Below are 9,783 nucleotides of genomic sequence, written 5' to 3'. Positions count from 1 at the left end.
GAAAAACCTGGAGGGTAGTCACCCTTACTAATTACCACCCCTGAGAAAAAATTCTTCTTGTGTCTCAATGACCTTTTGTCCACTCATGGTCCTACTATATTGTTTCTTGTTAATCTGTACAGTCTCCTTTGCTACAGTTAATGAATCAATCCATAACTTTTTTACTTTTCAAGGGTATATTGTGTCTTGCGTTGGAATTATCTTTAGTGTTAAAGTTTTTTATTTAAAACTGTGTTATGTTTCAACAGTCACTGCACTATTCTTTGCTATATTCAACTCATACTCATTATCAGGTTCTTTGGTTTGTTTATTATCATCATCACATATTTCTGTGGAACCAGTTGCAAGTGTCTGTTCTTCCCTGTTCTCTAGGATATTTACTACTGGAAGTATATCGTGTCCCTCACTTTCCTTATTAGTTTGTATACCTGCTTATTAAATGCATATTTTCTTAAGTGTTCTACAGTTTTTATAGCTGTTTGTTTCCAAACCTCACTCCACTACAACATTGCTATATATTTTATATTGCTGACACTGGCATAAAACCCCCTGGTCAACCAGGTCATCCAAACAGAATTTATCCATCTCTTCCATAACTTCCCTTAAGGATTTATCTATTATTTAAATTAGAAAAACATAAATAATAACTGCAATAAATTCACAACAAACTTCACACGATCTGCAAACCAAAACCAATAAGATTTACTGTTTCAAAGCATTATCTCAGGCCATTGCATCATACTAACTAAGATCAAATGGCGTCCCATAACTGCCTGTGCCTTCTCATTACTAAATTCATGCACCTACAAATTAATCAGTGTCAACCAACGCTACCACTTAAAGTAAAAGTCCTTCAAAACTCAATCACATACTCCCTCTGTACTTCAATTGACCAGCTGTTTGTCTTCCACAGTTAGTTCCATCACCCTGGAATTCTCTTCCTTCTGTAATCAGGAAATCAGACACCTATATGACATTTATAAAAAAAAACTTAAAATTTCAAGTAAAGATGAATAATATATAATATGGGTAAAGGCTAAGAATACTGGCTCAACTCACTAGTTCCATCTCCAACCCAAATTCAATGTCAGGCTCAGATATTGCTTTAATTTGTTATATTGGACATCTAGATCATAGGTTCATAGATTAGTATTAGGCTAACTGTCCTTGTGGGCCATTTTAAGTCCAGCCATTTACCCCATGTGAGAATCAAACCCTTAAGGTAAAAACCTTAACCATTATGCCAACTTCCCACCCGAAACTGGGAGCTATGCCTTTAAGTATTCCATTGATACCCATATTTTAACCACATAGGTCTACTGGTCCTTGCTTAGGTAACTTGCTCAATGTCGCACAATAAGCAAATGAGGTCTGTGGGAATTAAACCCTCTACCACAAGAACTATAGCACACTGTCTTAACACAAAGTGCTAAATGACAGATCAGATAAAGACGTGTACAAATGTATTTACATTGAATGTTAAAAAATATTTAATGAATGATGAGGCAGTTAGAGCTGTTAATGAACTTCTTCAAGTAGTTCAGGGTTTGATTCCTTTAACCTCCATTCTCTTGCTTTGTAACTCTGAGCAAATTACTTAACCAGACACTGCTCTAAAGAAACTGAAAAACTCAGCTTCACAATGGTCTCCAGGACCACATACCTATTAACTATTTATGAACCTAAATTTATGAAAATTTCAATAATCTGTCTAAATAACTATAGTTAACATATTGCCATATTACACCTTTCTAAACATATTGGAAAATATTAAGATAGAACCAAGCACCCTAATACTGGGTGATTTTAACTACCCTACCATTAACTTGGAAAACTACTCATGTACCAACACCTTTGCCCAACGGTTCTTGGAATTCATAAATTCCAATGCCCTGGATCAACTAATCCATAGTCCCACCAGGGGCTCCAATATCCTAGACCTGGTCATTACCAACATGGGAAATCGATGCTCCACACCTATGGTCACCACCTCATTAGTCAGGTCTGACCATAAGCTAATCACCCTTAGCATCCACATCCCACCCCCACCCCTCAGGAAGGAAACCTCCATAAAAACGTCTCCAAAGCCAACTTCATGCTACTCAAGTCAGAAGTGACAAACTTCATAACACCCATGCAGACGGGAACTGAAAGTTCAACTGCTGAATCCTACACTAAGGCACTGTATGAGCACATCCACTCATGCATGAATCGTGCCATCCCAAATAGAACCAAGATGCTCTCATCCAAAAAAGGAAGCCAATCTGGTGGTCCCCTGCCATAAATAAACTTTACAACAAAAGGAAGAAACTGTTGCAGAAAAGTGGAAAATCCCAGGATGCAAAAAACTTCCTTACCAGCCTCAGTAAGAAACTGAGATCCCTCATAAAATCCTCCAAAGCTAGTTATGAAAATAAAATTGCCAAAGATTCCAAAGACAACCACAAGGCATTCTATAACTATGTCAAGAATCTAAATGGCAATGCTCAGATCTGCTCTGAGCTAAAACAGAATGGTATTAATTATACTGATCCCAAGGATATTGCCAATATCCTGGCAGATCGATTCAGTGCCAACTTTACCCCCTCTCACCCCCTAAATGGCCCATCTCAATACCGGAAGATTGCCAAATTCCAGTAATAACGGCCACACAGGTAAAAAACGCACACTCCAAAGCTAAGAATACAGCATCCATGGGACCAGATGACATCCCGGGCTGTGTACTACATGAACTACAATATGAACTGGCACCTCACCTAAGTGTCATGTTTAATCATAGCCTCACCCCAGGTTTCGTGCCCACTGCGTGGTGCAGAGCTACAGTTATCCCACTCCACAAGGGGGATCCACCTTGGATCTCAGAAACTACCATCCCATCAGTCTGACAAGCCTTATCTGCAAGGCCATGGAGCGTATTATCATGGAACTTATAAACAAAGACATTGGCAACCTTCAAACACTGGACCCCACCCAGTTTGGGTTCGTGAAGGGCCGATCTTGTCTCCTGAACCTGATTGACTTCTTTGAATCAGCCTGCAGAGCCATGGACAAGGGTAAGGTGGTCCACACAGCCTATCTAGACCTTGCCAAGGCCTTTGACACCTTCCCCCACTCTGGAATCATAGATAAACTTACTAAGCTGGGCATTAATCCCTACGTCACCCATGGGTTGCTAACTGGCTTACTGAAAGAACCCACACTGTAAAAGTAGCCGACTCCAAATCCAGCTCCAGACAAGTGACAAGTGGTGTACCTCAGGGTTCAGTCCTGGGACGGCTCTTGTCTGGCATCTACTTCTCTGAAGTACAGGCCAACACTAAGGGACTCTGGCTAACAAAGTTCACAGATGACTGCAAACTGGGAGCCATTATTGAATCCCCAAATGATGTGGATACTCTACAAAAGGGCCTTACAGAAACAGGTGCTTGATGCCAAAGCCATGGGCTCAAGCTCAATGCCAAGAAATGTATAGTTATCCCCTTTGGGAAAAAAACATGTATCCATGAATTACCATATAGGTGGCAGTACACTAAACACCGAAAGTGTGATAAGAGACTTAGGGACACAGGTGGACAGTGGTCTCACCTTTGATAACCACATCGCCACAACAGTCAGGAAATCCTTCTATGTGGCACACCTCATCACTAAGGGCTTTTCATCCAGAAAAAAGGAGGTCATTCTCCCACTGTACTCATCCCTCATTAGACCCATTATAGAATACAACGCCCCGTTTGGTATGTACCTCTCAAGACATCTGCAACAACTGGAAAGGCCGCAGAAATACCTCACTAAAAAAATCACAGGCCTAAAGCAGATACCCTACGCTGACCACCTTAAAAAACTCCAGCTATACTCTGTCGCATATCGTCTACTCAGAGGCGATCTCTGCTTAACATACAAGGCCATGTCAAACCCAGAGCTGTTGAACATGCTACACTTAAAGAAATCCCAATCCCTCAGAGCCACACGCTCCAGGGATCTAAACCTTGTCATCACAATAAACAAAACATGCTGGAGGGATAGGTTCCTGACCCAGAGACTCCCCAGACTCTGGAATAGATTGCCCATACATGTCAAGCAGAGTGCCTCTTTGGCCCTCTTCAAAAGGAACCTTGACGATTGGATGGGAGAAAGGAAATTCACCCCAGGGATCACGTCAGTCACCCTGCTAGACAGGGGTCCAGGGAAGTAAATAGTGTGGTAAGAAATAGCCAGGGAATTGTTATGGCTAGGCTTGTATAGGCCCTAGGGCTGATAGCCTAGTACCAACTATGAACCTATGAACCTATGCTATGTCAAATTATTTTATTGTAATGTAATGCACAGCTATTTTTATAGAAAATGTCATTACTCATGAGTGAAAAAGGTCCACGGACCAGACAAAAATACTTAAGTTAATAAATGCCGATTACATAAATATGAAAAACACACAAAATCTCGGACTAAACCGAAAAACTGATTAAAATAAAAGTGGAAGAAAGCGCTAGTTATCATTGCCTCTATTGTGGATAACTCTACTTTTCACTGTTTTTTTGGATTACATAAATATATAAATCTTGCACCATTTATTTAGTTTTAACTTGTTTTACACAAGGCTTACATTGTCAAGCCCAAATCAGTTTATGTGTATCCCCCTAGCCAAAATTCATATATGATAGCATACAAAAATGACAAACTTTGTGTCCCTGCATTACCTGTTGGAACCCATCCACCCTTACCTTATATTTTAATATACTCCAACACTGTTTTTTTAATTCATTTCCAAACTCTGGATGATCACCTCCTTTTTAGCTAATGATTGAGACATCTTTCACTGTATTCAGTTTTTGTAGTTATACCTTACAACGTTATCCCTGCCGCCTTCAACACACTTATTAAAGTCACAATTACTGAGAATAACTGGCTGTTATTCAGGAAATTAAAATGCAGTCTCACCACATTCAACAGTTTTCAGCTGCCCATCTTCTGTTTCTGTTTTTGCAGCTTTCTTTGCACTTTTATGTGGTGAAGCAGGGTAACGGTTGCAATGCTGAAGAATATAATTATGATATTTGGAGTTCTGATGCTATTCAAGTAATTCTAGAGGAAAGCATTGTAAGTCCAATATTACATTACCTTGGAGTGTTCCACCTACGCAGTGGTACAGAGTGTTAGTACATATAGCTAGTGAAGATGTGCAAGACACAGCCCCTTTATAAGGGGAGTTCAAGGGGAATTGCTTCATTGGAAAAATAATACTTTTAACAGTGTAACACAGAATTTCACTATTTGCTGTTCAACTGTAGGAATCAAGCTTTAATTTTCACAGTTGCAACATTCACAGTAGCAGAACGTGTACCTGTAACAGAGAATCACTGAGATCTCTTTATTCAGTACACCACTCCTGAGTTATCAGTTTCCTACTACAGCTTAGCATTCCTTTTACTAGAAGGCATTTCTTCTACTCTCTGAAGTGTATGTAATAGACTGACATATTTTAAACTTCACTCTTGCTTCTGCCATAACATAGAATTTTCCCTCAACCAATAATCTAGTACAGACATTACTTTAACTGTGCAACCAAAACTTATTTACATGTCTTACTTCATAAAATGTAAACATGAACTTCATTCACTCTCTCTTATTAACCAATGCCATTTAACTATCCTAAACCTAACATAAAATCCTGTCTGTAATACTAAAAACCCATACTTAACACTAATCCTGAAACTCCATCTATAGCCTTAACCCTAAGATTCACTTCCTAACCCTAACCAAACACAAAATCTACTCTAACCCTAACATTAATTCCCTAAAACTCTATCCATAATACTGACCCTAAATTTTTTCCCTAACCCTAAAACTCTATCACTAATCCTAAAAGGCTAAGCCAAACTCCAGCTGTTACTTCAAAATAGAGTAAAGTGAGTCACCTACCTACAACATACATCTTCCATTTTACCTCAGAAGTAACGCACTGTTCTCTTTTCTCAGTGTGTATTTTGTATTATACCATGATCCCCCCAAAACGTGCATGCTGATTGGCCAGCGTGCCCATTGTAAATCGAGTTATACTAATGGAAAAAGGTCCGGTCGCCCGGACTTTTTTCCATTAGTATAACTCGTTTTTTTAAAGCACTGTCTCGCTATGTTAAATGGGTTTAACATAGCGAGACAGCTTTAAAATAAGCAACGGAGATCTCCGTTGCTTATTTTAAAGCTGTCTCGCTATGTTAAACCCATTTAATATAGCAGACAATGTTTTAAAAAGCAACGGAGAAAGCAAGATCTCTGTTCCTTTTTAGTGTTAAGCTATGTTAAATGAGTTTAACATAGCGAGACAGTTTTAAAATAAGCAACGTAGATGTCTGTTGCTTATTTTAAAACTGTCTCGCTATGTTAAACTCATTTAACATAGCTAAACATAAAAAGCAACGGAGATCTTGCTTTCTCCGCTTTTGCCCACAACTCTGATGTACTGCGCAGGCGCGGTACATCAGAACTGCCGCGATGCCAGACATCTGCGGAAGGGCAGTAAACAGGCATTATACTATGCCATTATTTAAGAAAAGTAATAGTTTCTTTTCTTAAATAATGTCATATATAATAGCAATAACCACTTCTGGGTGTGGGTAATGCTAAATTTACCCACGGTTGGCTTTGTTTGGTCCCTCGGGGTTCCCCCTCGGGACCAAACCACACCAACCGTGGGTAAATTTAGCATTACCCACACCCAGGCGTGGGTTATTGCTATAGTAACACTATCTCTGCACATCTTCTAACTTTATGCTATATGTTACCATGGCAACCTTTCTGCTACCAACTCCTTTTCTTCCACATCTTCTTTCTGATCCTGCATCTGTCCTTACACACTTCAATTTTCTTTTGTTCACGAACATAAAGAACAAGCAGTTCAAGCCCAAAACAGTATTTATTTAGTTCAAAATCTTGTTGATTAATCCTGACTTTTTTTTATCTTCTTTTTCCTTAGGCTTCTCTATTTCTAAATCCATCAAGTCTCTGTTGACCCATGTTTTTCATATTCCTAGTTCTAAACATTTGTCTGTTGATTTATATGTTTGTTGATTAACAAGTTAAGGTGTCAGGTAGAGAGACAAATGTGAAAACATACAAAATGTATAATAAATCAAACAACCTTCAATAAACAGAATATTATGCACTGACCAAATAAACAATTAAACCCAACATTAAATAGCTATTTCAAGTATTTGCACCAGTGTCATATTAGTAAGAATAATGGTGCTATATTTTCTGCTTTGAATACTATAATGTAATGAAGCAACCATTGCATGTGCATACAAACATAAGGGGTAACATAGCCATTGCCAGTGAAGCAGGACCAGGGACTTGAACCTTCAAGTGAATCAGAAGCCCTTCCTTGAATTTCACTTCTTTTTATGATTTTTTTAAGCATGATGCAGACCAAAGCCCTAATTTAGAGAGTGATGTTTCATTTTGTTATGGATACTCTAGGTCAAGAAGAGTAACAAAGCAATCTGTCTGAAATTTTAGGGTTGTGATGCCAGTGTATTAAAGAAAAAAGGACAAGAGTCTAAAACATGATGCTGTGAAGATGGCAAGAATATACAAGGTAGGCCTTTCTGCAATGTTTTGTCAGTTGGCTTTAGTTCACGGGACACTATGGTATTCCCAGTGACTTAAAAAGGAAATGAATTAGTAGATTTTTGTTTAAGTATACTGTATATGCATTTTTTATACATTGTGATAAAAGCCAGTATTAGTAAAGAAAGAGAGTTTTTATGTAAGAAGATATTTAAGCAATAATCAATGACATGGTATGGTATATTGGAGATTTACCCATGGTTGGTGTGGTTTAATCATGAGGGCAAAGCCAACCGTGGTTAAATCTTCAATATACCACAACCATGGAGTCAGTTATTGCTATTATACAATGATATTTAAAAAAAAAATACATACTTTTCTTAAATAATGTCTTTGTATAATGGCGCATCAAACTAAGTTATTGAGCACAACTGCTTGAAATGCACGCTATCAACCCCATCAGAAAAAACAGCTGTAATCTATTTTTCCCCACACCCCCACTAATTATATATACTAACTCCAAGGTGTCCCTATAGTGTCAGTTATTTATATATATATATATATATATATATATATATATATATATATATATATATATATAAAACACACACACACACACACACATATATATGATATATAGTTTCACTTCACACTGTCAAATTGTGAAATAGTTTTGAAATTCACCCAAAGTACTTTTCTCATATAACGAACTGTCAAAAGGAGGATGATTGAGTATGTACAGGTAAGGTAAGTTTTGGTAGTATAGGGGTAGGAATGTGTGTATGAGTGTTTGCAGGTTAACATCAGAGTAAGGCCTAGAAAGAGGCTTCTGACAGTATTTTGCATGTGCATGTTGGAGTATGTGATATGTGTTTCAGTGCCTTGTTAGTGGTAGTGTTAAGGAAATGGGTCTTTCCTAAGTTAAACATACTGTTGGGGTTTAGGGCAGATGCAGGGTTAGGACACATTAGTAAAGTTAGAACAAAAAATGAATAAAAAAGACTGCTAGAAGCGATAGTATAGCTCTTAAGAAATATGCAGGATGAGCTGCTCCTGTGGTATCTCTTTTTAAACATGATGGAACTATTAGGATGTATAGATATTATAAACTAACTGTTAATCAATTATCGTATTTCAGATAGTAACCTCATATCTCAAGTGAAAGAACTTCATGCATTGTGGATAGGAGGCCTGAAGTTTTCAAAATAAAGTATGAGCCATACTTCTCAACATATGTTTTTTGATTAACTCAAAAAGTATAATAAATACTCAAAAAAGTACATTTCCAGTGCAGCCATTTAACTTTGGAAGCTCTAGCTGTATTGGCTATCTTTCAAAGTGCTAAATATTGTTGCAAAGAGTTCAATCTGATGCAGTATATTTGGATGCCACATGATACATGGCATCTGAATGATATAAATATGACACATTTGAGGAACATTTGGCAAAGTTAAAATAATTGGTGAAAAGACTGGAGGGTACAGATTTACATCTTAAGAGATATAGGTTCATAGGTAGGTACTAGGCTATCTGCCCTAGGGCATTTATAAGCCTAGCCAGAATGTGTTGGCTTTCGCCTCCCTTTTAGACTAGATTCCTGAGCCTCTATCCAGCAGGGCCATAGAAGTGATTCCAGGAGTAAATTTACGATTTCCCATCCACTCATCAAGATTTCTTTTGAAGAGGGTCAGCGAGGGGCTCTGCCTAACATGGACTGGGATTCTATTCCAGAGCAAGGGAAGCCTTTGGGATATGAATCTATCCCTCCAGCATGTCCTATTTATTGTTGTGCTAAGGTTTAAATCCCTGGAGTGTGTAGCTCTAATGGATTTGGTTTTCTTGAGGTGGAGCATGTCCAACAATTCCGGGTTAGACATGGCCTTGTACGTCAGGCAGAGATTGCCTCTGAGTAGGCGGTAAGCAACTGAGTAGAGCTGGAGTTTCTTTAGTCGAGCCGCATAGGGCATCTGTTTGAGGCACATGATCCTCTTGGTGAGGTATTTTTGAGGTATCTCCAGCTGTTGCAGGTGTCTGGTAAGGTACATCCCAAATGGGGCATTGTACTCAAATATGGGCCTGATGAGCGATGAGTAGAGGGGCACAATGACATCTCTTGATCTAGATGTGAACCCTTTTGTGATTAGGTGAGCTATATAGAAGGTTTTTCTAACCACTTTGGCAATGTGATTGTCAAAGGAGAGGTTACTATCTACTTGGGTC

The sequence above is a fragment of the Protopterus annectens genome, chromosome 3.part0, assembly GCF_019279795.1.
Source record: "Protopterus annectens isolate FY-2018-M chromosome 3.part0, PAN1.0, whole genome shotgun sequence".
NCBI classification, from domain to species: Eukaryota; Metazoa; Chordata; order Ceratodontiformes; family Protopteridae; genus Protopterus; species Protopterus annectens.
The sequence above is the reverse complement of the archived record's forward strand: the minus strand, read 5'-3'. Positions refer to the sequence as shown.